General features: G+C 48.1%; 1 protein-coding gene across 1 annotated transcript in view; it reads left to right on the top strand.

Moving 5' to 3' along the window:
* Window positions 1-5,158: 5,158 nt before the first annotated feature.
* The window catches only part of ANTKMT (adenine nucleotide translocase lysine methyltransferase), a 603,385-nt gene continuing 582,180 nt past the window's right edge, over window positions 5,159-26,363 (top strand). The window contains exon 1 of the mRNA XM_069647007.1: window positions 5,159-5,285. The gene's annotated coding sequence lies outside the window, so the exon portion shown is untranslated. The remainder of the gene's footprint in view (window positions 5,286-26,363) is intronic.

The raw sequence follows: 26,363 nt of genomic DNA, 5'->3' as shown, positions 1-26,363 counted from the left end.
TTACTTCACTGATCTGGTGAGTGGTTGCATGGTCTTGGAGAGCTGTGTCAAACAGGTAAGTCTCTATGCCAATGGTTGCTTGGTATAGGTGCTTGAAGTCTTTATTCCCCAAGTTTTTGATCTGTGTTTTTGTCTTTTGTTTCAGGCACGGACTCGAGCATATTTTTGAATGGAGGATTGACTCTTCCTGAGATGCTGAGCAGATTTCCTTCAGGCGCGTAGTAGCGCGAGAGTGCAGCGCTGAATGTCTGAATAAGTGTTTTCCCTTCCATGGGCGACTAACCTGCTGTTTCTTTTCCTTCTTTGCAGATGCGGCGCAGCTCCGGAATGAAGAATGGAAGAACCACTCTGAGGTGTTCCGGAAGAATGCTGACCCCGGGTGAGTATTAGATGCCTGAGCGAATATCTTCCCTTCAGCAGGTGTGGCGGTCCGGGGAACGGCTGATGGAGCAACCGATGGATGGATGCTGCAGGTGAGGCCTTTGCCGCTGTACTGACTTCGGTTCTCTTGTCTTTCTTTTCCCAAGTACCAATGGATGGATTTCTGGACGGGCGTGGCTGTAGCTGTTCGAGGACAGGACAGACACGAAGCGTGTTCTGCCTGCAGGGTGTGGCTTAAATAGCCTTACAAGTAGTTCCAGGTAAAGTAGTCCCTTTACCACACCCTGCCTTTCAGATAAAGTAGTCCTTCAGCCACACCCTGGGTAAGCAGAAAGGCTCAGCCTCACTAGGCTGAGTAAGTAGTCCCATGCAGTTTAACCCATCTTATGAGCCTGGCGCCAACGGCGCCAGGACTGAGTCCATGAGGTGCTGGGACACTCCTTTGGGGCTTGATAAACCCTTATGGGAGTCAGTGACTGGGGTGGGTCCATCAGATCCAGGGGGTTTTGAGCACGAACCATGACACCCAGGCCCTTCAATAATTACATAGGCCTAGAAAATGATGCATTTCCCTCACTGTCTCAGGTATCAGAGTTTCTGAGGGATGTGGCTAGAGCTCATGCAGTGAAGAGTGCTCTGCTTAAGCTCCCGCTCCGATCCTGCGACTGCTCCTGATTGTTGTTAATTGTTGTCAAAACACGATTTTACTGGTGGTTCTTATAAGCGGATGACTACAACTGCCTGAGTGGCTTTTTCCCCCGATGAGAATCGGACCCTCCTGAGCTGGGAAAACCCGCTGGACGTGTTGTTGTTTTGCTGCGGCTCAAAATAATGCACGCTTCTGCTTCATCAGACGGATGAAGCCCGTCCTTTGGTGGAGGCCACTACTAATACTGCAAGGCGACGCTGATAGTGCCCGATCCGACAAGGTGTGCTCCGGCCCTTGAGGGGAAGCGAGAGACGGAACCCAGCCTTACAACTTGGGTGGTTCCGTAGCCTCAGAGTCCGAGACCTGTGCCTGGGGGAGTCGGTACAGTGGTGCTTCATGGACACCCGGCAGAGGAGGTAGGGGTAGTCGGGGGACTAGGAGTTACTGGGCATGCCCCTGTGTGCGCCTCCCTGCACCAGTCGGGAGTTTTTAAAGGGGCGGACAGCTGGGCCTCCTGCAAGTACAAAGCGCAGTCCCCTGGCCCGCATATAAGAAGAGCCTGTGGCCTCCGCCTACGTGTTGGCCCCCCCTGGAAGGCCCTCAAACATTGCGGGCCCTGAGGAATCATCCTTGATTTCTCTTCTTTGAAAATACTACATGTGCATGACACATAACGGGGTGGTTGAATGTCCCCCCCCCCCCCCCACATCCCCCTGGGGCGCGCCGCATTCAAAGGAATTCTGTTTGGTGGTGCTGCTTTGCCCTTCTTCCTACAGTGGTAGGAGAGACTGTCCATAATTAGGAATTCACTTGGGCTCACACTGCACGTTGCAGCACATGTCCTGGCACTGCACACTGCTTCCCCAGCACGCTACACCCTGACCAAGCTGAACCTTGTGCACAAGGATGATGAACACATTACACTACAGCCTGCCTGCTTGGTCAGCCCTCTGCTTGTTAGCTGGACATATTTTGTTTGTGTTGGTGTTGTCACGCAAGGCCATATGTGCATGCTTCATTGACACTGGACTGTGTGTGCAGCTGGAACTCTTGCCATTGTTCCGGATTACCCCTCCCCCCACCCCCCCCAGTAGAAAGAACTGCCTCCCTACTGCAACGTTACATCTGAGACTGGCCTGTCTCTTGCAGTATCTTGCAGCATCTTCGTCCACGGGACATACAGCATACAGAGTCCTCATCATGCCGTCCTCCAAACAGAAAGGCAAAGGCACTCATGGAGTCTTTCGCGAACCAAGGGAAGTAACGAGATCATCCATCCCTTAACACACTGGAGCAATCAGAAGCCTTAGCGCTAAAGGAAGATCCTCGTGAGGGCAAGGTACTACTGGCTGCCATCACTGAATTACGAACCTCCCTGGAGAACAAAATTGGAGAGGTTAAAGTTGATGTGCAACTTTGCGGCAAGACGTATGTTCATTGGTGGAGAGGGTCACTGTTGCTGAATCACTTATAAAAGATACTGCTACCACCTCACCTGATCTAAAATGTAGGTGCTGGAGGCGAAAAGCACTGCACTGGAATTAGAGTTTTTTGACTAAATGTTTTTTTCTGAAAAAACTAATTTAAAAATATTGGGGGTTATGGGTAAGGATATATAAGGGGTCAGGGGGTTGGGAATAGTGTAAAATGAATAGGGGAGTGAGGTTTGGGCAGTCAACTAAAGAACTGTTGCTTCTGGAAAGTCAAGGGGAAGCTTTCTGTAGCACTGTAGTGTCACCCACTTGCCTGGACTTTGAGACGATCCATAGAATAAATCAGTACCTGGGGAGGAAATTCCCATTGGGCTCACATAATCTATATATATAAAAGTCAAAATGTGTTGTGGCGGAATTTGTGGTAAAGCGTTGGTCCTTATACAATTCCACACTGTTTCACCAACCTGCACCACATTTTGCATAGTTACCTGTAAGGACCGTTCAGACAGTACTGGCTACATGACATTTGGACACCCCTTTCCTCGGATTTCAGCAAAAGTCAACATTTGTGGGTTTGTGGCCAACCGTTGTTCCTTATACAGTTCCCCCTGTTTCACCAATCTGCACCAAGAGCCTGCAGACTTTACTGACTACATGACATTTGGACAACCCGCCCTATTCCCCTGATTGTAGCACAAGTCCAAATTTGTTTGTGGGTTTGTGGCTTGGTGAAGCGTTGTTCCTTATACAATTCCATACCGTCTCACCAATCTGCAACAAGTTTTTAATAGTTACCCGTTAGGACCCTCCAGACATTACTGGCTGCATGACATTTGGACACCCCACCCCATTCCCCCAGATTTCAGCACCTTCATACATGAGACGGTTGCCTGAAATTGGCAAAACATCAATGTGGTCGTAGAAGGGCCGGTCCCGACATGAGGAACCAAACTTGAGGTACAGACGCTAGGATGCACGGTTTCCAAGATATTTGCAACAAACTGCACCAGGCCAGGGTGAGGCGACAAGTGGGGAGAGAGCACAGAAGGTCTCAGTATACAGCAGCACACCAACTCTTGCCTGCCCCCAGTGTCTGCTTTGGGGTATTTCAGCCAGCCACACACGCCCCTTCTCAGTGCAGTTTACTTCAGAGTGCTAAGCACATCAAGCGATAAGCGAATCGGAACAGCGACCTACAGGATCAGTGTTATCATGTCTGTCTGCAGAATCCGTTCGGAGAACGGGTACTGTGATATTTAAGTGCGTGTATAAGTGCCCAGGAGAGAAGAAAGGGGATGTGTTAGCGGATGTGTCAATGTTGTTCCAAGAATAGCATAGCTGTTGACGTGATCACATTAGAGGTGTTGGCATGCTCAAGAGAATCATGGAAGGACTACATATTGAGGGGGTTTTGGACTGAAAAGAGTGTTGTGATGTAGGTACAACTGGTCGCACAATTCAGTTAGATGGGAACACCCTTTTTCTGTCAAAATGAATTTTGCAGTGCAATATGCAGGACGCCTAGCGCAGCGTGTATGCAGATCAGTGTGTTCAGAGGGCAAGTGGTCAAAAGCAGAAGCGGAGAATCAACAGTCTTGGGACTCCAGCAACCTCCATAAAATGGACCAGACTGAGGGGGCTGACGATTAGGTGCTGAGCCATGTGCTGTGAGCCCTGAGCATACTCTTATGACTGATAACCCGAATGCAGTTTATGGTTCACCAGCCCTTGTTATCGCCGAACAGGAATAATGCGTAGGGTAATTAATGTACGTAATTTCTGACCCTTTGGGGGTTTACATGGCAACAATGGTGCTGAGAAGGTGGGCATCTGAGATTCACACTTCCTTCACCTCTCATTGTACCCAAACAAAAGCTTCTTTTGCTGAATTGCGCTACCATACAGTACCATACAGTACGGGGGAAAGTTTTTTTTTTTTTTAAAGAAATTAGAGGTTTTGAAAATGTTCATCATCACCATATGTGTGGAGGTAAACACGGATGATAATATATTACGCATTGGACCTCCTAATGTGGTTGTGATTAATTTATACTAGGCCCAAAATTCAGCAGTTGGAAAAATGGGGTACGTGTAAATACTGTGTTTTTAACTAATACTGTCATGCTCATGAGGGACATTGTTTTACACAATTGTGGAGCGGGTTATGGGCAAAGAGTTGCTTGTACACCGACACATAGCATAAAGGGCTTGATTTGCAGACGATGTATGAGAGTTAGGGACAGGTTTTTTTAAAAATACATTGGGAGACGGGCTTCCTGGGGAGCATTGAGCCTCTTATGGTGAACTCTGGATCAGAGGACCCGAAGTGACTCGATATTGACCGTGTACCGACATACAGAGACCTAAAAGAAGCATAGCACGGACTAATAGTGTGTTTCCAGAAGGCGCTGTGAACAAAGATTGACAGTGTTTGAAATTAGCTTAACCCTGAGATGTTCCAGGTCAGCTATGGAAGTAGGAGGGGCACTAAACGTGTTAGTGATTTCAAAGCTTTAAATACAACTGGGTAGCCAAGTCGTGATTTCTTAAACAAACATCTTTAGATCGATGCTACTTGATGGTGGCCTCATCACCATACAGCCTCTGTGAGAGAACAATGGGAAAGGTGCAGCACAGTAGTGAAGGCCCAGTGAGACCGTGGGAGTGGCCGGTTGCCCCGGAAATGACATGCGGGCAGAGGAGTTGGTAAACTCCAGCACTGACAGAGCAAGCTTTTAGTTCCCAGAGAGAGCTGGTGACTGAATCAAGAGTCCAGTTGTGCTGCAGTTGGTCCTCCTGTTGACAGCCTCGCGATTCAGGTAGGGAGTGACCCCCCTTCCTCCCTCTTCCCACCCTCCCCCAGAGAACTGGAGACAGGACCTTCCTGAAATGTGCACAAGTCTCCAAGTAAGAGGTCAGAGTGCCCTACAGATGAATCAAAGACAATGAGGGGCTTGGGCTCCACAGGTCAGAATGGCGGACTAGGTCAGTGGTAGGAATGATTAAATGAATCTCTAACTTGTGAACTTCGCATCCACAACCCTAAAGAGAAGATGTAAGTACCCTCGCTGGTTCCTATAATTAGGGATCTACTGACTGGGGTCAAGACTCTCCCAAACTAGGGCAAAAAGATATGAGTCGGCTATGCATTGTTAATAAAATGATTGTTCTCAATCTTCTTTACATGCCACCAAGCATAAGGAGGACCAACAACGTGTTCCATGTGATTTAGCAGACAGTATTTACTTTGAAAAAGCACTTCGATTTTTTTTATTTTGGGGTTCCGCCACACCCCCTACCCCAAGCACCTCCCCACCTCTTTTAGCCCCTTAGCCCACAACCCCCTGTATAATTCAAAGTGTTTTCAAAGCAATTACTACGAATCAAATTTATTCGAAGTAATTACTGTCGGAAAAACCACATGATACCCAAGAACGGATCTAATCTATGCTACCTTGCTTCTTTTACAGATGTGTAACCCTTTTGCAAAAGCAGTCTGGTGCAAACTCTTTTGCTCTAGGTGTTCTCCAAAGCATTGGAATCAGTGCTCAGAGTTTGCCTTTAAAGTTACTAAAATGTGAATGTTATGACTGTATAACCTGGCAAAGCGGTGGTGCGATGAAAGGGATCATTAAAGTCACTCATGAGACCGCGCCATATTCATGGGCCTGTCACACAATAGCACCATAACATGAACTAAAAGGGTTGCAAAGGGAGTGGGAGCAGGAAGGCAGGCCGCTGAGCTATGTGGTCACCAGTGTCTTGAGAAGCAGCGATAGCATGTCACCACGCATAGCTCTTGGGACGTCTTCACGGTGTACTGCTTTAGGGGCTTGCAATAGTACGAGTTCTTTCCACAGAGGCTCCTCCCCTTCCTGCTCTGCATCTCCCTGCAGTGCTTGTGATGTTGCTAGGTCTGGAAAAGTTCCGGGGCTACGCTAATTTTGGGACTGCTGGGACTGGGGGCTAGCTATCCATTTTGGTTGGAACCCCTGAGCTTCTTTCTGGGGCTACAACCAAAAGACCCGGGTCTATAGCCCCCTCAGCCCTCCCTAGCAACGCCTCTGCTGCAGTGGTTGAGTTTCTCTTGTTGGTAGCGGTTCCCTCGAATGAGCTGTGCTCTGATTACTTAGCAGTGATCTTCATCACATGTCGTCCTGTTCTTCAACTTTACAGTCTTTACTTATAAAAGCAGTGCGCCTTTCCCCAGTCTCCCTTCTAAGAAATATCCTTTCTTTTGTTCCAACCCCCTCGACTTTGTGAGACATCGACATAACCACACTCATCATGTTCATATACCAAAGGAGTAGGGGTGATCAATCTGCCTGAGGAGGGTGTCAAGACTGTGATGAGCAGGAGCAGGACGAGATGTAATGAGAACCACTGAAATAACCAGAGCATTACTACCACATCCTCTCTTACTTGTTCCAGTCCGCGCTCCTTAAGCATGCCAAATATAAATCCATCACCTTACCGAAGACCTAAAAAAAGATAGACCCATATGCACAGCAACAGCCATTGTGACTTTAAGACAAAGCAAAGGGCCCGTAATGGCATAGCGGCCCAGAGGGCTCTGGTGACGAGGTTTTGCTCAGGGAGATAATTACTGAGATGCCCTTACAATGTGCAGCAGAGAAGGTATCATCAGAGGAAGCAGTCTCAACTGAGATCCACGAAAGCACACCTGGACAGCACTAGACCCTCATCCTAGATGGAGGCGATGCCAAACGGTATGTGGACTTTCCATCGAAAATGAATTCATCAAATTCATTTCCATCGAATTTTATTCATGGAAAATACTTTCCATCAAAATGCATTTTCATTGAATACAATTAGATGGATTTAGATGGATTTTAGGCTTAGGGTTAAGGTTAGGGCAAGGGTCAGAAATAGGGTTAAGGTAAGGGCAAGGGTTGGAATTAGGGTTAGCGTTGGGTTAGGGTGGTGCCGTTGGGGGTTGGGACCCCCCCAATAAATCATAAACACTAAAACGTTACATGAAGCTGGCCAGTGCCAAAATACGTTGAAGTTTTCAGCACTGGACAGCTCCATGTAACGTTTTAACCTGTAAAATAAATGCATGGAAATGCTATCTTTTCATTTAAAAGTACATATCCATAAGTTTCGATGGATATGCACTTCTACAAGTAAAAGATAGAAATTCGATGCATTTACATTCAATGGATTTCCTTTTCGATGAAATGTTTTCATTGAAAAGACCATAAACCATCACAAACCCTAAGTAGACAACTGCAGGAGCAGAGCAGGAAAACCGAAGGAAAGGGAGGCCCTTTCATCTACACTATGATACCAATGAAATTCCAGATGAAGGTAAGAGAAACAGCGTCATAAGCCGTCTAGAACCTTGTACTGCTATAGAGAGGGTGCCGGAGGGAGCTCATCTCCAAAGAATCCCCATCCACATTACCCAAGCCAGCTGATGCGCAACCTGTAGAACCCTGTTGGCAGTTATGGGAGCAGGACTTGGAAAAAAGCTGAGGAGAGACTTATGTCAACTGAAATTGGAAGAGGAACCGCATTCTTTGGCCAAAGAAAGGAGAAATGAAGAGGACCCTGAAGATCAGGAGAAGCAGAGCCAAGACATGGGGAATCCCTCCATGGTCACCGGGTTGAAGAGAATCTGCGCCCCAAACCGTTCCTTCATGTCACCTATAGCCGAAAGGGTAAGCTTGGTGTTGAACAAAGAGACAAACGGGACTACTTACTGGAAACGTGCGCTGAATGAGATTGCTTGGAAGGCAGCACGGCTGAGGGGCGTTTCCTGAAACGTTACAAAATACCATGTGTAGAGAAAGCACTAGAGCTTTGCAAATCACCAAGATGTGGGAAACCTCCCCTGACAGCAAGAACTTCTCTGCCGAAGAACACAATCTTAGCTAGAGATGGATCACTACCTTTCTAGCGATTCAAGCAAGTTACTTATGTGGTTTCATGTATCCAGAACATGACCTGAAGGGAATATATTGTGGAAAGTCTCCAAATATCTCCCATGGGTAATCCAACTGGACTCCTACAAAGTTTTTGTCTTCCAAGAATGCACATCATTCTTGGAAGCTTCTGCCTGGGGTGAGGGGGATCCCTTACGGAGAATCAAGGAGTTCAGCCACCACATAGTTAAGACAGGATCTGAGTCACAAGTGCAACCAACCTTTTAAAGTTCATTGATCATGGGAACGACTAATGATATAGGTGTGACAGGGAAAAGCTGAGAAGCATTGACGACAATAATAGCAGTCGTTAGATCTTGTGCTCTGCACCCTTAGCGGGCAGTGGTCACCTTCGGGAGACAACGGTGGGAGACTTCCTGAATAAGACATCCACAGCTTGCTCTCCGAAGGACTTGTTTGCATTGGCCCATAATCTGGCACCAATGAACTGAAGGTCTTGAGTAGAGGTGAGCTTGTATCATTTGATATTCAAGAGAAATCAGTGAGCTAAGATATTGTTACTCACCCTCAGTATTCCATGCGTGTAGCTTTGATTTGTTCAACTTGGACAAGCTGGTGTCATGTGCGGAAAGAGTACCAACATGCACCCCATCATGCTTAATACTCAGGCCAATAGAGGTAGTGATACCAGCACTCCCACTCTCGGGGACTCCCCGCCACGTAGCACCGCTAGGCTTTCCAAGGTACACCCAGTTCATGGTCTTAGGTTACCTGTGGTGCGAGGGAGGCGTGAACGGTCCTTGTTTCGAGGCAGGGGTGGCGGTCACCCTCATTGGGTTCCTCGTTTGCATTGGCAACTTCCCTGGAGGTTGCGAACGGGCAGGAGCAGCCGATTGCATTCCCTTCCTGGTTATGGGACGCTTTCCCGATTACGTGCTTTGTCCTCCGCTCACGTGATCGGGAGCCGTGCATAAAAGCCGGTCAATTCACGCAACACTGTTCAGCGCCTCGATTCAAGATTCAAGATTCACGGTTACTTGACCTCGGCTCACGGACTACGGATTGCTATCTCTCATTACTTGGTACTGTCATTTTGGTCTGCACGGATACTCAGATTTCTGAACTTTGGATAACGAATTCTGGACTGCCTCTGAACTGCTCCCTGGTTTGTCAACTTTATCACGGTTACCCAAAATCGACCCTTGGACTGCTTTTGGACCTGCCTTCGTTTTTGCCCTGAACTGTTACAGTCGCTTTCAAGTGCTCCACGTCTTACCAAGTGCCATGAATCTTCCACAAATCATCCAGGTGTTTGCAGCCGGTTCTACCATCTGGTGCCAGGCTTCAGGGACTGTTTGCGCGCCCCTTGCACCACAACTCCCGATCCCAGGCCCCTCCTTATTGGGTTTAGGTAAGCACTTTTTGGTATTTGATTTTGTTTGCGAGTTCAGTTACTGTGCCTGTTTGTGCTAATACTTGGCTTCCTTCCAACAGCCTTGGGGTCTTTGGCGGCGCCTGGTTCCTGTCAAACAACACCAGCACCTGTGGCTTCAAGGCTCGCACAGAGAGTGTTCTTGTATCTCTCTGTGGGGAACTTGGGGACAGAGGCCCTAATACTCTTCACGACACAGCAAGTCTGACAGACTGTGAAGCCAGTGTGTTTGTGTTGAGTATATTGGCCGCAGCCGATGACCCCGTGGCTGCATTGGTGCAGGCAATCACAGTATTGAGGGCAGACATGGCGGCCGCCAATACGGCTATAGATCAGTGCCTAGACTCTTACCAAAGTGCACAGCATCCTTTGCCCACTGATGCAGAGTTTGGGGACGCCGTGGCTCAACCCCCGGCGGGGCAACCTGTTGCTCCCGCTGCCGCACCACAGGTTCCTGTAATCATGCCCACTCCCTTTCCACTAAAAGCCCCGGAAAGATTTCATGGAGACCCCAGGAGGTTTTGTACATTCCTCAACCGATGTAAGTTACACTTTCTATGTAGACCGTAGGCCTTCCCTGATTCCACCACAAAGGCGGCATTCACCCTATCCCATCTAGCTGGTACTGCTGCAGCTTGGGCCAACCCATTACTCGAAAATGACAGCCCGGCTCTTTATGATTTTGAGTTGTTAGTGACGGAGATGTCCCATGTGTTTGACACACGACATAAAGCCCAGTCCCGAGATCTCGAGTTGTTGGACCTAACCCAGGGAAGAGGCACACTCATAGAATATGTCACCAAATTCAATCAGTTGGCTGTCGAGACCTCGTGGCCTGATACAAAGAAGGCTGTGGTGTTCTATAGGGGATTAAGTAATTCCATGAAAGACGCTATGGCAGTTGTTCCGTCTCTGCCCACACAGCATACTGAATTAGTAGATCTCGCCTTACAGATTGACGCACAGCGTTCTGAACGCAAATCTGAGGCAGGGTTTTCTAATACAGTCCAGGCTTCCCCTTCCACAGATACAGGTGGTGAACCTATGCAAATAGGTGGAATCCGCAGCCCGATTTCACCAATAGAAAGGGAGCGTCGAAGAACCGAAAATGCCTGCTACTATTGTGGCTTAAATGGACATTTTGTAAAGACCTGTCCTCGACGTCCCAAGCTAAAGAATCCGGTTTTTCGGAATGCTCGACCCTAGATCCGAGGGCTGGATCGAGCATCTCTTCCGTTCCCTCGGAACCAGTACCTGCCTTTGGACGTGTCAGGCCAGTGGTTGTGCAGGCAACTTTAAAACCCACACCAGATGTCATTCATTCAGTATCCATCGTTATTGACTCGGGTGCCACTGGCAATTACGTTGACATCAAGTTGGCAGGGTCTTTGAATCTCCCCTTGGTTAACAAACATCTGTCACAGGTTTCCCCCTTTCTCACCTGTTTTCGCTGCTTGATGGATTCCATTGTAGAAATGTTCTTCCTTATGGTTTGGGTCTTGTACAAGCCCGCTCGGCCGTCTTCGGCTTCCAGTGTTCGTTCAACTTCTTGTCCGGGATCGATAGTAAACTCCAGGTAATCCAGGAAAAAATAAGGGGAAGAAGCACTCGGAGGCGGGTGCACGGATTCCGGGAGAAGGTTGGGTAAGAAGGAGAAGGGATAGAATGAAGCAAGGGTCCGGGAACCAGGAAAGCAACAAAGTTCAGTGAAAGCGAACTACGGGGCACACGTCTAGCCACAGCTAACACTAGTGTTGAGACGTGCGGAAGCGCGGGGGTGTGGCTATTTTATCAAGCGTGCTGCAATGAACGTGAAGGCTGGTATGCAGCGTTGAGTGTTTGGGGCCATGTTGGTAGTACAACAGAGTGCAAGCCCCGGCGTGAAAGGGACCAGGAGGCCCAGAAGGGGTGTGTCCGATGGGTCATGACAACATCACCCTGAACCTGTACAGGCAGTGGATGGCACAGCCTTGATTTCTGGCCCGATTAGGCAGCAGACAGCCCCGCTCACATTGAACATTCACAACATCCACCAGGAAATGATTTCATTTGACTTAATTTAAATGCCACAGTTCGGTCTGATATTGGGCATTCCTTGGTTGAAAGAGCACAACCCTTTGATTGACTGGAAGACTGGGCAAGTTCATTTTGAGTCTGAGCTGTGTCAGAATGATTGCCTCACAGCACCTGAGGGTATTGAGTCTCCACCGCTGGCATTGGGGGCCATTGCTCAGCTTACATTGAGTGATGACATTGCTTCCCCCGCAGAATCACACCTAGTGGGGCCAGTTGCAACCGGTATCCTGCAGAGTATCAGGACTTCCAGTTGGTTTTTGATCAAGGTTCCTCTGAAGTCCTTCCCCCCCCATCGTCCTTATGACTGCCCTATTGAGTTAATCCCCGATTCCGCTATTCCCTCGGGTCGGATCTATTCATTATCCCCCTCAGAAGAGAAAGCCCTAAAGGAATACATCCAAAAGGCCCTGAAGATTGGTCACATACGTCCTTCCACATCCCCGGCGGCCAGCCCTCTTTTTTTTGTTCCCAAAAAGGAGGGCGACTTGCGTCCTTGTGTGGACTACTGCCGCTTGAACTCCATTACCATAAAGAATCGGTACCCGATACCCTTGATCACTCCGTTATTGGACCGGCTAAGCCACGCCACCGTGTTTACCAAGCTCGATCTCCGTGGTGCGAATAATCTAATCAGGATTCGGCCCGGAGACGAATGGAAGACGGCATTCTGCACTCGATACGGCTTGTTTGAATACGTGGTCATGCCGTTTGGGCTATGTAATGCTCCAGCCACGTTTCAAAGCTTTATGAACGAGGTATTCAATGACCTGCTGGACGTGTGTGTCGCAGTCTACCTCGATGATATCCTCATATTTTCACAAACTCTAAAAGAGCATGTGACACACGTCCGCGAGGTATTGTCTCGCCTTCGCCAATATTCACTTTTTGCTAAACCCGAGAAGTATCAGTTCCACACTGACAATGTGGAATTCCTAGGGTTCCATATCACTCCAGGGGGCTTAGCCATGAACCAATCCAAGGTCCGAGCAGTACTAGAGTGGCCGAAACCCAGTAACCTTAAGGCTCTTCAGTCATTTCAGGGATTCTCGAATTTCTATCGACGGTTCATTCAGGGTTTCTCTTCTCTTGTAGCACCACTTATGGCATTGACTAGCCCTAGTGTGCCTTTCTTGTGGTTAGACGACCACCAGGCGGCTTTTGATGCATTGAAGTCAGCATTCACTACTGCCCCCGTCCTAAAGCATCCTGATCCAGAACTCCCCTTCATCGTGGAAGCAGATGCGTCTTCTTTCGCTCTTGGCGCCGTGTTGTCCCAACATTGCCCTTCCTCTGGTCAGCTCCATCCAGTGGCGTTTCATTCTCTGAAGTTCTCCTCTGCTGAAAGCCATTACACCGTGACAGAGAAAGAACTATTGGCTATCAAGGATGCCTTTCAAGTCTGGCGGCATCACCTATTAGGGGCAAAACACCAAGTCACGGTATTCACAGACCATCAGAATCTCCAGGACTTGTCTTCACTTAAGTGTCTCAATAGTCGTCAGGTGCGGTGGCATTTGGTCTTTGCAGCTTACAATTTCCAAATCAGACATCGATCAGGTTTATCCCATGGAAAAGCGGATGCACTATCTCGTTCCCCTGGGGGGGTTTCCTTGCCCATTTTCCCCGAAACCTTACTGGATCAACATGTCATCTGTCTCTGTACCCCACCACTGCCGCTTCTCTCGTCAATCCGTACATGGGTATCACAACACCCTGAACAAATCTCTGAGTGGGATCTGGTGATTCATGATGGGTTGCCATTTGTCCAAAATAGACTGCTGTTACCCACAACGGACATCTGCAACCTCGCTTTGGAGTGGTCCCACGTCAGTGCCATTAATGGACATCCCGGTCAAAAACGCACACTGGCACTCCTCAAGCGATAGTGTTGGTGGCCGTCCATGAAATGGGATGTTGAATGCTATGTGAACACATGGGCGATCTGTGCTCAGGGCAAACATCGCCACGGGCGCCCCGTAGGACACCTACATCCATAGCCTGTATCCCCTGGTCCCTGGCACATGATAACGATGGATTTCGTGACAGACCTCCCACGGATCAAGGGCTTCGACACGATATGGGTGGTGGTGGATTCTGTTTCCAAATTGGCTCGCTTTGTTCCCTGTTCGGGCATTCCCTCGGCCCCTGTATTAGCTAACCTTTTCTTCAAGTCCGTTTTCTGTCTTTTTGGGTTACCCACTGTGATCATCTCGGACAGGGGGCATCAGTTCACATCTCGGTTCTGGCGGGCACTTACTGGACTCCTAGGGATTGATTCCCGGTTCTCATCAGCTTATCATCCGGAAACGGATGGCCAGACCGAGAGGGTGAACAAGGGCATGGAACAATACTTACGTTGTCTCATTCTACAGCATCAACAGTCATGGTTCATGTATCTTACATCTTGCTGAGTTTGCATACAATAACGCACAGCACTCATCAACCGGCTCCTCTCTGTTCTATGTCCTGTACGCTCAGCACCCTCGTACCTTACCTATTCCGTGTTACACCTTTTCTGACAATCCCACCACTGTGGCTTGTGCCCGTGACCTGTCGGCCATCCATGCTCAAACGCTTGCTCATCTTCGTGAGGTCTTCGAAGTCTGCGGCTGATAAACAGAGGGTTGAGGCTCCTTCCTATGCTGTGGGTGATATGGTCTGGCTTTTGTCTCGACATCTCCGATTGCCTGGTTGTCAGAAGCTGCTGCCCCGTTTCGTGGGCCCCTATAGGATTACCAAGGTGATCAACCCGGTGGCTTTTCGCCTGGCGGTTCCATCTCTTGGCACATTCACCCCGTGTTTCATACTTCCCTTTTGAAACCCTGTCCCGCTCCTACCGTCTTCTGGATTCCCCTGGTCCCGTTTCTGTGGGTGATTCTGAAGAGTTTGAGGTCGCTGACATTTTGGGATCCCGTGTGGTATGGGGTGGTCTCCAGTATTTGGTGGATTGGGTTGGTTTTGGCCCAGAGGAACGGTGTTGGGTTCCTGAGGTTGACGTCCAAGCCCCGCGCCTTGTCTCTCGTTTTCACTTGTCTCATCCCACCTGCCCACGTGGTCGTGGGCCGTTAGGGGGGGCTCTGTCATGCGCGGAAAGGTTACCAACATGCACCCCGTCATGCTTAATACTCAGGCCAATAGAGGTAGTGATACCAGCACTCCCACTCCCGGGGACTCCCCAACACGTAGCACCGCTAGGCTTTCCAAGATACACCCAGTTCATGGTCTTAGGTTACCTGTGGTATGAGGGAGGCGTGAACAGTCCTTGTTTCGAGGCAGGGGCGGCAGTCGCCCTCATTGGGTTCCTTGTTTGCATTGGCAACTTCCCTGGAGGTTGCGAACGGGCAGGAGCAGCCGATTGCATTCACTTCCTGGTTACGGGATGCTTTCCCAATTACATGCTTTGTCCTCCGCTCACGTGATCGGGAGCCATGCATAAAGCCGGTCAATTTGAATCACTTGTTGCTTCACAGCTGTTTCTCACGCAACACTGTTCAGCGCCTCGATTCAAGATTCACGGTTACTTGACCTCGGCTCACGGACTACGGATTGCTATCTCTCATTCCTTGGTACTGTCATTTTGGTCTGCACGGATACTCGGATTTCTGACCTTTGGATAACGAATTCTGGACTGCCTCGGAACTACTCCCTGGTTTGTCAACTTTATCACGGTTACCCGAAATCGACCCTTGGACTGCTTTTGGATCGGCCTTCGTTTTTGCGCTGAACTGTTGCAGTCGCTTTCAAGTGCTCCACGTCTTACCAAGTGCCACGAACCTTCCACGAATCATCCAGGTGTTTTTGCAGCCGGTACTACCATCTGGTGCCAGGCTTCAGGGACTGTTTGCGTGCCCCTTGCACCACAACTCCTGATCCCAGGCCCCTCCTTATTGGGTTTAGGTAAGCACCTTTTGGTATTTGATTTCGCTTGCGAGTTCAGTTACTGTGCCTGTTTGTGCTAATACTTGGCTTCCTTCCAACAGCCTTCGGGTCTTCGGCGGCGCCTGGTTCCTGTGAAACAACACCAACACCTGTGGCTTCAAGGCTCGCACAGAGAGTGTTCTTGTATCTCTCTCTGGGCCTAATACTCTTCACGACACAGCAAGTCTGACAGCTGGCCCATCCAAGTAAGGATACAGGATCATGCCACGCAATGACGGTAGCCCAGCAAAGGTGGTGTAAACCACTTAGCCATGTCGGGACAGATTTTAGGCTTAAGGTGGGCCAGTACAACTGGAAATGCGTATGTTATAACCGTCAGCAAGGGTCCTAGAAATCCCTTGGCCATCCTGAGACAAATGTAGGATGAAGGAGGGCAGCACAAATGGAAATGCTTATATTCACTATGCAACACTGATCTGTGGATGGATGCCTAACCCTTGAGTGGATAGGCCCAAACAGGGATGCAACACTGAGACCCATACATGTGAGCCCGCCTCCAGTTGGGAGGAAAGACATTATCTGTGTAGTGTATACATCTGGAATCTTAGGTTGGAAACATGTAAACTTAGACACATCACATTCACAGTGGACCAGATACACCCCTGAGCAATTGCCTCTGTCTCTGGGATTTGCGATACTGAGCATATAGACTTCTTTTGCAGGTCCAGAATTTCCTCCTGGAGGGAGGCTCCTAAATGTCGAACACTGGAAAAGGCTGACGAGTTAGAGTCCGGAAATCACGTGTCAAATTTCCTCCGGTATTCCAGTTCCAAATGTTCCTTACTAGCCATGCACAAGAGACAGGTTTGTTCCAAGGATTCACAAACTGAAGGAGTCTTCTACTTAATGGGGGAAATGAAGTGCTTCCCGCCATTCAGGTGAGATGGTTCAGGAGATGAGGTCTGCCTGATTAGTTAACATGGAGCCCATATCTTTCGGCTGAAAAGCAGATTACTCCATGCACCAGAGGGCAGCCTTAAGATAAGAGGATTCAGTATGTTCTGTGCTTGGTTGGACAGGTTCTTTGCATCAACACAGGGCGACTAAACGCCTACCTTCCTGTAAAATGTGAAGTCTCCCTTTATGTTTCCACCAAAAATGGGTTCCCAAGGAAACAATGGATGGCAACAAACTTGAATCCGTCCACCAGTCTCCAATCTGTAACTGCCCCTTAGAAGAGACTGCAGTGCCGAAGGTGCATGTCACTGAGTGCACTCCATCAGCAGCTATGTTCGACAGGAATCCTTTTGAAGTTTAGCCCCAGAAACTGAGTAGGTAGCCCCCTTCCCCATAATCCTGGAGTAAAACTCTACAAGCCCTCTAGTAATGCCTGAGCCATGCAAGAGCCACTGCACCAGCAAGGACAGAAAGGTGGTCATAAGAAACTCAAGACCATAAACAAGAAGTGGTACAATACTGATCTGCAAATACAGAGGAGGGGTACGACTGTACAGGGTGGCAGGGAGGAAAGGGGATGGTAGTGTCTAGCGAGTCAGGTGGTGCGGGGGGGTAACATGATGGCCTAGATGTTGAGAAGAGACTCCTTGACGAGGTGGGTCTTGAGTTATTTTCTGAATTGTAGGAGCATAGGTGCGGTTCTGATGCTGACAGGGAGGAGGTTCCATAGTCTTGGGGCGTAGGCAGAGAAGGCAGGTTTTCGGGTCCTTTCCTGTGGACCGGGCTTCTGGTGGTGCGCTGTCCAACATAGATGCTGAGTTTCTCAGCGAGATAGCTGGGTGACTTGAGGGCAACTGCCTTGAAGGTGGTTTGTGCATGCAGTGGGAGCCAGTAAAGGTCGATGAGGGCCAGGATAATGTGGGTGTATCTGCGTAAACACTTTATGAGGCTCGAGCCCATGTGTAGGACACTTTTCAGGGGCACAAGGGAGGACAACAGGAGGCCTTCGAGGAGGGCATTACCACCATCGATGGTGGCATAGGACCAGTGCTTGAACAGTGGATCTAAGGCTGTCCGGAGGGAGGAAGGGCTTGACTTTCCGCAGAAGGGCTGAGTCGATACTAATCTGAGCTTTCTTAGCTATGTGTCGCTTGAAGGAGAGGTGTTTGTCGATGTGGAACCAGAGGGGTTTATGGTTGATAGCTAGGTCTGTATGTCTGGGTATTCAGTGTTGTTGGTGAAGAGTAGGAATTCGGTCTTGGAGGGTTTGAGGTTCAAGAATGCACTGGACATCCAAGACTAGCTCAGCGAGAGGCAGGTTTTGAGCCTGTGGATGTCCTTGATGGAGTCATCCGGAGGTATAATTGTGTGTCATCAGCCTATTGGTGGATGTGGATGTTTTGTGTGGCTAGGAGTGCTCCCAGCAGCTCCATGTATAGTTTGAAGATCACTGGGGAGAGGAATCGAACTCTATGGGATTCCACAGGTGACAGGTAGCTTTGGCGATCTAGAGTTGTCCATCTGAACAAACTGCTCTCAGTTGGCAAGGTAGAACTTGAACCAGCATAGGACAAGGTTGCTGATCCCCATGCACCGATGTAGGGTGTACGTGAGCACCTGGTGGTCTACTGTGTTTCGAAAGCTGCCGAGATGCCGAGTAGAACCAGTAGGCAGGGATGGCCGTTGTCAACAATGTTTAGGGCGTTGTCGACCCCTGGAAGGTTGCCGTCTCTGTGCTGCATCTGGGTCTGAGCCTGGATTGGTAGGTTTGGGGGAAATTGTGGTATTGCTGCAGTTGCGTGGCTATCACTTTCTCGATGATCTTACCTAGGAAGGGGATATGGGTGATGGGGCGATAGTTACCTATGTTACTGGGATACAGAGTAAGCTTCTTTAGTATAGGGAGGATTGTCCTGTCTTTAGGGTCGATGGGAAGGTGCCTAGAGTTAGGCAGCTGAAGATGATCTCCAGGTAGGGAAGGAGAGCTTCTGCAGGGAGGTACTTTAGACTGGATGTTGTGAGGATGTTGTCTGTATACAATTTGGCTTTGAGGCTGTCATGGGTTTATACCAGCTCCTCTGTAGAGAGTGTCTTGTATGCTGTCCAGGGTGTGGAGATTTTGAGAGGAGGGACATGGGGTGAGTCTGTGGACGCAGAGGTGGTGTCTATGCGCTGGTGAATATGGCTGATTTTGTTGATGATGGTGGTGGATTTTTAGATGGAGTGTTGTATGGCAGTGTCTGGTAGCGGGTTAACGCAGTACTTGACTGCTTTGAAGAGGGATCTGCTTTTGTTGTCGGCTTCTGCTATGGTGTTCCGATATTAGGAGGCCATGGCTGTGTTGATTAGTTGTCAGTGACTTGCTTAAAGTTCCTTGAGGAGGACCAGGTTGCATGAGGTCCTGGAGCGGGCTTAGGTATTCTCTTGTTTCATGATGACTCTTTTGCTGAGGTTGAGTTCTTGCATGTACCAGGGTAGAGGGCCACAAGGATGACTACGAGGCCTCCAATTGTCTTGTTCGGCCGGTCTCTGTGTGGATGCTCTGTGTTGGATGCTGAAGTCGGGGACAAAGAAGTCTAGGAGGTGGGTGGAAGTGGGTGTCAGCCAGGTCTCAGTGATGAAGATGGGGTCAAGGTAGTTTGTAGTGATGAGGTCAGCGATGTCTGCTGCATGGGTGAGAGCTGAGCAGATGTTGGCGAGCATCAACTTCTGTGTTGTGGATGGTTAGGGGGTGCTGATGGGCTTGAGGCTGATTTTGGTGAGGTTGTACATTGCAGAGTCTATGCCTTAGACGAAGGGTGAAGTTGTCGGTGTTGCCTGGTGATGATGGGGATTACCTATGGGGACGGAGGGAGAAAATACATGTCGGTGCGTTCTTACCTGTTGTCTGAGCAGGGGTTCAGGCCCTGGGTCCTCCCGGTCCAAACAGGAAATCCCCTTTTCTTCCTCTGCCCTTCACTTCAGATGCTCAGTCGAGAAACGCCCTTGATCTAAGAGTTAAGAGCAGAAAGGAAGAGGGAGCCTAAGAAGGGGCTTATGCCACGTGACCTAGATCCACCTGCACCTGCTCACTAACTGCAAAGGAAAAGGGGCTGGAGGGCTAATGAAGTAGGGAAAAAGGGCAGCAAAACTGGAAGGCACCAACAGTTTAGCAGTGATTGGCATGTGGGTGGGGCTTAGGCCACATGACCTAGATCCACTTGCACCTGCTCACCAACTTCTACAAGATGTAAACCAAACACCTCCTCCAACTGTACATGCAATGGACCGACCGGTTGCTGGAATTTAATTTCACTCCAGTTTGCCACGATGATATTAAATCTGTCATCCTCCATCTCAACCCCACCACGTGCCCCGAAGACCCATGCCCATCTGTGGCCCTCAAAAATTGTGCAGATCGTATCTTTCCAATAATCGCCAAATTTGTCGATGCATCCTTTCGTGATGGGTCAGTCCTGGAAAATCTCAAAGCAACTTTGATCTTGCCACTTTTAAAGCAAAGTTAGATCCGTACATTTGCGCTATATACCGCTTCCATTTCCAATGCCCCCTTTTGTTTTGAAAATCATCAATAAGGTGCAAACACACTTACTGTAACAATACTAGATAGTTTGAAGTACTCACGGACGATTTTGAAGAAAATAGTATGCCTCCCTCGAGTCTCTAATGAGGCCAATGATTGGACTCACAGAGACCGGAGGGCGGCATCCACGGGAAACCCTCTGGGAAAAAAACCCATCTGTGTGATGCCGTCACAGTGTCCAAGGATTTTCGGTGGAGATGCAGGTAAGACTTCTGATGGTGTTGTTTCCACAGTAGCAGCAATGGCAGCAATGGAGTGTAGCCTAATTCCTTCCCGTAATCCGCAGCAGCGAACAGCAACAAGGATGGGGGAAGGTAGCTTCAATATTGAACCGCAAGAAGGCAAGCGGAAAGCAGCAAAGCGAGACAGGAGCAAAACGGTACCGGAGCACCGAAGGGGAAGAGCAGGAAGCGCTGCGGGAAGCGCAATGCAAAGGATTATATAACGGAGGAGAAAAGGTAAGAAAAGAAATAACAAGCGGAGCGTAGCGTAGAAGCAAGCAAGTAGCAAGTAGCGACGCACCTACCCGAAGCTGCAGAAGGAACTAAATAGCTCCAGGTAGATGGCGGTCGCCATCTTGAAAAGAACTAGACCGCTGCGCTGGAGTTGGAAGAACGGAACAAAAGAGGCGCCATCTTGGTTTCTTCTGAGAATATGTGGAATGATGCCTCTTCCACTGCAACCATAAGGATCTCCTAGTGGTTCTGACAGTATGCCCTCCCCACGGGGTAGTAGGTCCCGGCTTCCATGGGTGCATATGGTGGAACTTGCTTAAGAGTTTTGGAGCGTGTACCGATGAAGCCGGTTCCCAGGAACGATCAGATGGAGCATAACCTTTCTTATCAATAAGGTATTGTAGAGAACCTCTGTAGTACCTAGAATCACATATCGCAGCAACTTCGTATTCCGGTCCGTCAGAGGTTAATTGCGGCAGAGGATGAGTGTTCTGCCGCCTTTGAAAAGTGTCTACAACGTCTTTCTTCAGTTGAGACACATGGAATACGTTATGTATCCGATGCCAAGTTTTGTGTAGTCGAATCTTATAGGCCACAGGTCCTACTGCCTTGAGAACTAAAAAAGGCCCAAAATACTGTGGTGAGAGTTTAGTGGGGGCCAGATGTTTTGGCAAGTATTTAGAAGAAAGCCACACTTGATCACCAGGTTTAAAGTTGGATTCCTGGGAACGTTTTCTGTCCGCTTGTAGCTTGACTTTGGCCCTGGTATCTTTGAGGGTGGAAATGGCCTTCATGTGATTCTCTTGAATCTCTTTTACCAAAGAATCCACTGAAGGGATTTTTGTAGAGGAAGGAATGTTAGTAGGGAAGACAGAAGGATGGAATCTGTAGGAACAGTAGAATGGTGACATTTGAATGGCTGAATGAGATGCGTTATTGTTTGCGAATTCTGCATAGGGTGGCAGGGTACTCCAATTGTCTTGGGATGCGGACACAAAACAGCGGAGGTATTGCTCCAAGGATTGGTTGAGTCTCTGTTTGCCCATTAGATTGGGGATGGTAGCCAGATGTTAGATTCCGCTGTATACCCAAGGAGCGACATAAACATTTCCAGAAGGCTGAGATGTATTGTGGTCCTCGATCTGACAAAATACTCTTGGGTAAACCGTGCAAACGAAAAATAGTTTGAAGAAAACAGGAAGCCATTTGTGCTGAAGAAGGTAGTTTTGTTAAGGGAATGAAGCGTGCCATCTTCGTCATGGAATCTATTTTCACCATTATGGTAGTGTATTGAGAAGAAGGAGGTAGGTCCGTAATGAAATCCGTGGATATTTTTTCCCAAGGCTGGGATGGCAATGTCGGTTGCATTAGCTTCCCCATGGGTCGAGTATGAGGGCTTTTTGATTGGATACAAATGGCACAGGATGCTATGTAATCTTTTATATCTTTGTGCATAAGAGGCCACCAGAAATATCGATGGATTAACTCGTAAGTGGTTGTCTGTCTGCAATGCCCTGCTGTTTTGTGGTCGTGATAAAGTTGAAGAATATGTGACCCTAGGCCTTTGGATGGTATGTACAATTTTCCAGAATGATAACAAAGCTCCTTTTCTTGTACCAGTTGATATTGCTGTATCTCTTTGGGTGTGACATTTTTGCTGTTCTTTTTAACCTCTTGGAAGAAGGAGGAGATGTAGTAAATGAAAGGTGTCTGAGGTAACATCTTTTCACTCGCAGAATGAGATCTGTCTTCAGATAGACTACGTGACAACGCATCTGCGATCTGATTGCTAGTTCCTGGGATAAAAGTAATGACCATGTCATAGGAAGAAAGAAAATGAGCCCACCTAGCCAGGGGTGAGTTCTGGCATTCAAAGTTCTGTAGAGATTTTAGGTTTCGGTGGTCTGTTCCGACTAGAATGGGGTGCCGAGCTCCTAGTAGCAAATGTCTCCATTCTGAACATGCTTTCTTCATGGCCAATAGCTCCTTCTCCAGTACGGTATAATTACATTCAGCTGGAGTGAGGCTTTTTGACATATAGGCAACTGGGTGTTCTGTACCATTGGATGATGTCTGTTTAAGTACACCTCCTATAGCTGAAAACGAGGCGTCTGTCTCCAGTATGAAGGGTCTACTTTGGTCTGGGAACCTTAGGATAGGGGCTGTTGAAAAGGCGGTTATGAGGGTCTCAAAAGCATGTTGTACTTCAGGGCTCCAACAATATTTCTTCCCCTTTTGCAATAATGTCGTGAAGGGTTTGATTACTGCAGAGAATCTTGGAATGAATTACTGGTAAAAATTTGAAAACCCCAGAAATCTTTGTATTTCCTTGGTATTATGAGGTGGTTTCCAGTCAATAATAGCCTTAACCTTTCTGGGATCCATTGCAGCTCCCTCTGAGGAAAGGATGAAACCTAAGTAAGGGATACTGGATTGATGGAAAGAACACTTTTCGATCTTGGCAAAAAGATTCTTTTGTAATCTTCGCAAAACTTCTGTCACATGTTTAACATGTTCGTGAGGGTCTTTTGAAAAGATGAGTATATCGTCAAGACTATGAGAGAATGTATTAAAAGATCTGAGAATATGTGGTTGACAAAGCGTTGAAATATGGAAGGAGCATTAGCTAGCCCGAAGGGCATTACTCGATACTCGTAATGTCCAAATGGCATACGAAAGGCGGTTTCCATTCGTCACCAGGTTTAATTCTGAATAGATGAAATGCCCCTCTAAGGTCCAATTTGGTGTACATAGTGGCCCCTCTGACAGCTTCCAAAATGTCTTGGATCAATGGAAGAGGGTAGCGGTCTTTGCAAGTGATCTTATTCAGCCCTCTATAGTGAATACATGGTCTTAATTCCTTGTTGTCCTTCTTTGGAATAAAGAACAATGAGGCTCCCGCAGGACCCTTGGATTCAGTAATAAGTCCATGCTTGAGATTGGCTTGAAGGTAGTCTTTCAAAGCTTCGTTTTCTGGTTCCGAGAGGGTATACATCCGCCCGAATGGTACTTGTGCCTCCGGAAAAATGTCAATAGAACAATCATCTTGACGGTGAGGAGGAAGTTCTTTGAATTCTTTGTCAGAAAATACGTCTTGGAAGTCATGATAACATTCTGGTAATAGATTGAGATTTGATATCACCGATGTGTCAGAAGAAGTACTTTCTTTAGATGGGGAAGTGAATAACCGTATAGTTCCTTGGTGAAGGCAGTTAGTCAAACAATGTTCAGACCCCAGAAAGAGAGTTCCTGCAGTCCAATGTATGAAGGGATTATGTTTAACTAGCCAGGGAAGTCCAAGGATGAGAGGATAATGAGCGGCCTTAATCAGGTCAAAGACAATCTTTTCTTGATGGGAATTGATCTTCAGAATGACTTCCTCTGAGTTCTCCTTTATAGGACCAGACAGTAGGGGCGTTCCATCCACTCCTTCAACACGAACTGCCACCTCCTTGGTTCTCCTGGGAATGGAATGTTGGGTAGCCCATTCTGCATCCATAAATACTCCTGCAGCCCTGCAATCATTAAGTGCCGGAATCCAGGGAAAGCTCTTGTCATGAAGTACTAGAGTTACCGGGAGTACGATCATGTTTTGAGAAGTGGGAAGACATCCAAGGGAACTACTGGCGCGATACCCGCTCATGGTCCCTTTCATGGGCGAGTATTGGCGTTTCCCGAGCGTTTTGGAGGAATCAAGGAGCACTCGCTGATCATGTGTTTGTCCGAACCGCAGTACATGCAAAGACCTAAGGTCTTGCGTCAAAGCCTTTCTTCCGAGGACAGTGGACCTCTAGTTGCTCCCAATTGCATAAGTTCTCCTTCTTCCGATCCTCGAGAAGGTCTTTCAGGACGAACTGGCTGAGAAGCTTGACGACTTCGAGATTTGCGTTTCTCGTTATTTCTATCCTGTACACGGTAATCCATCTGGAGTACAAGTGAAATCATTTCTGCGAGGTTTGGGGGTTGTGGTACCCGGGAAATTTCATCCTTAAGTTCATCACACAGGTTTCTCCGAAATATGGTAATTAAGGCATCATCAGACCATGCAGTTTCTGCTGCTAATTGTTTGAATTGCATAATGAAGGAGAGAATCTCGGTGTTGCCTTGGCATAGGTCGAGTAACTGCTCTTGAGCCGTGACCACCAATTCTCGTCTTCCAAACATTGCTTGCACACGATTTGTGAATCCAGCAAGAGAATCCATCAACTGTGGTGACCAGGGGCGTAGCCCATGCCAGAGCATTACCAGGCATGTTTGATATCATATCACTAACCTTCGCTCTGTCTGTAGGAAAGAATTTAGGTTTGAGAGAAAACTGCACGGTGCAGGAGTCCAGGTATTCCTTAAGTTTCTTGGGATTACCATCGTATTTGCCCATAGGTAATGCCCCGGAGGGTATTTCAGAGCGTGAGGTAACCAATTGTCGCAACAGTTGGTTTTCATTCTTTAGAGTCTGCATCTCTGTATTTAAGGTTTGGACTGCCGATATCAGCTGTTGCACTTGTTGATCCATCTTCCTAAGGCGTCGCTATCTGTAACAATACTAGATAGTTTGAAGTACTCACGGAACTTCTGACGATATAAGTTTGCTTCTTTTGAAGAAAAAGGTATGCCTCCCTCGAGTCTCTAATGAGGCCAATGATTGGACCGGAGGGCAGCATCCACGGGAAACCCTCCGAGGGAAAAAACCTGTCTGTGAGATGCCGTTCAGTGGAGATGCAGGTAAGACTTCTGATGGTGTTGTTTCCACAGTAGCAGCAATGGCAGCAATGGAGTGTAGCCAAATTCCTTCCCGTAATCCGCAGCAGTGAACAGCAACAAGGATGGAGGAAGGTAGCTTCAATATTGAACCGCAAGAAGGCAAGCGGAAAGCAGCAAGGCGAGACAGGAGCAAAACGGTACCGGAGCACCGAAGGGGAAGAGCAGGAAGTGCTGCGGGAAGCACAAGGCAAAGGATGATATAACGGAGGAGAAAAGGTAAGAAAAGAAATAATAAGCGGAGCGTAGAAGCAAGCAAGTAGCAAGTAGCGACGCACCTACCCGAAGCTGCAGAAGGAACTAAATAGCTCTGGGTAGATGGCGGTCGCCATCTTGAAAAGAACTAGACCGCTGCGCTGGAGTTGGAAGAACGGAACAAAAGAGGCGCCATCTTGGTTTCTTCCAAGAATACGTGGGATGATGCCTCTTCCACTGCAACCATAAGGATCACCTAGTGGTTCTGACACTTACAGTCTGAATCTCTATTGGGAGACCGACAATCCAGCATTTGCCTCTTTAGGAGCAAAAAACAAATTCTGTTTCACATCAAGGACACACTACTCCTCATCTGGATGTCTCAAGCGGCCTTGGACACCGTAGAACATGTTATCCTTCTACAATGCTTTCGGAAAGATAGTAAGCATCAGATAAAACCGCAGCATGGGTAGACTCCTTTCGTAGAAAGAGAATCTCTCAGGGTAAATTGGGATCCTTGGTATCTGAACCAGTCACGGTTGAGTTCAGTGTGCCCCAGGGTGCCTGCATGTCTCTTTTGCTATTCAATCTTTATCTTAAACCACTTCATGATCCCTTAATGGACCTCAGTTTTGAATTCCAAACTTACACAG

Source organism: Ambystoma mexicanum, chromosome 2q (genome assembly GCF_040938575.1).
Source record: "Ambystoma mexicanum isolate Mex_15411 chromosome 2q, UKY_AmexF1_1, whole genome shotgun sequence".
NCBI classification, from domain to species: Eukaryota; Metazoa; Chordata; class Amphibia; order Caudata; family Ambystomatidae; genus Ambystoma; species Ambystoma mexicanum.
The sequence above is the reverse complement of the archived record's forward strand: the minus strand, read 5'-3'. Positions and strand labels throughout refer to the sequence as shown.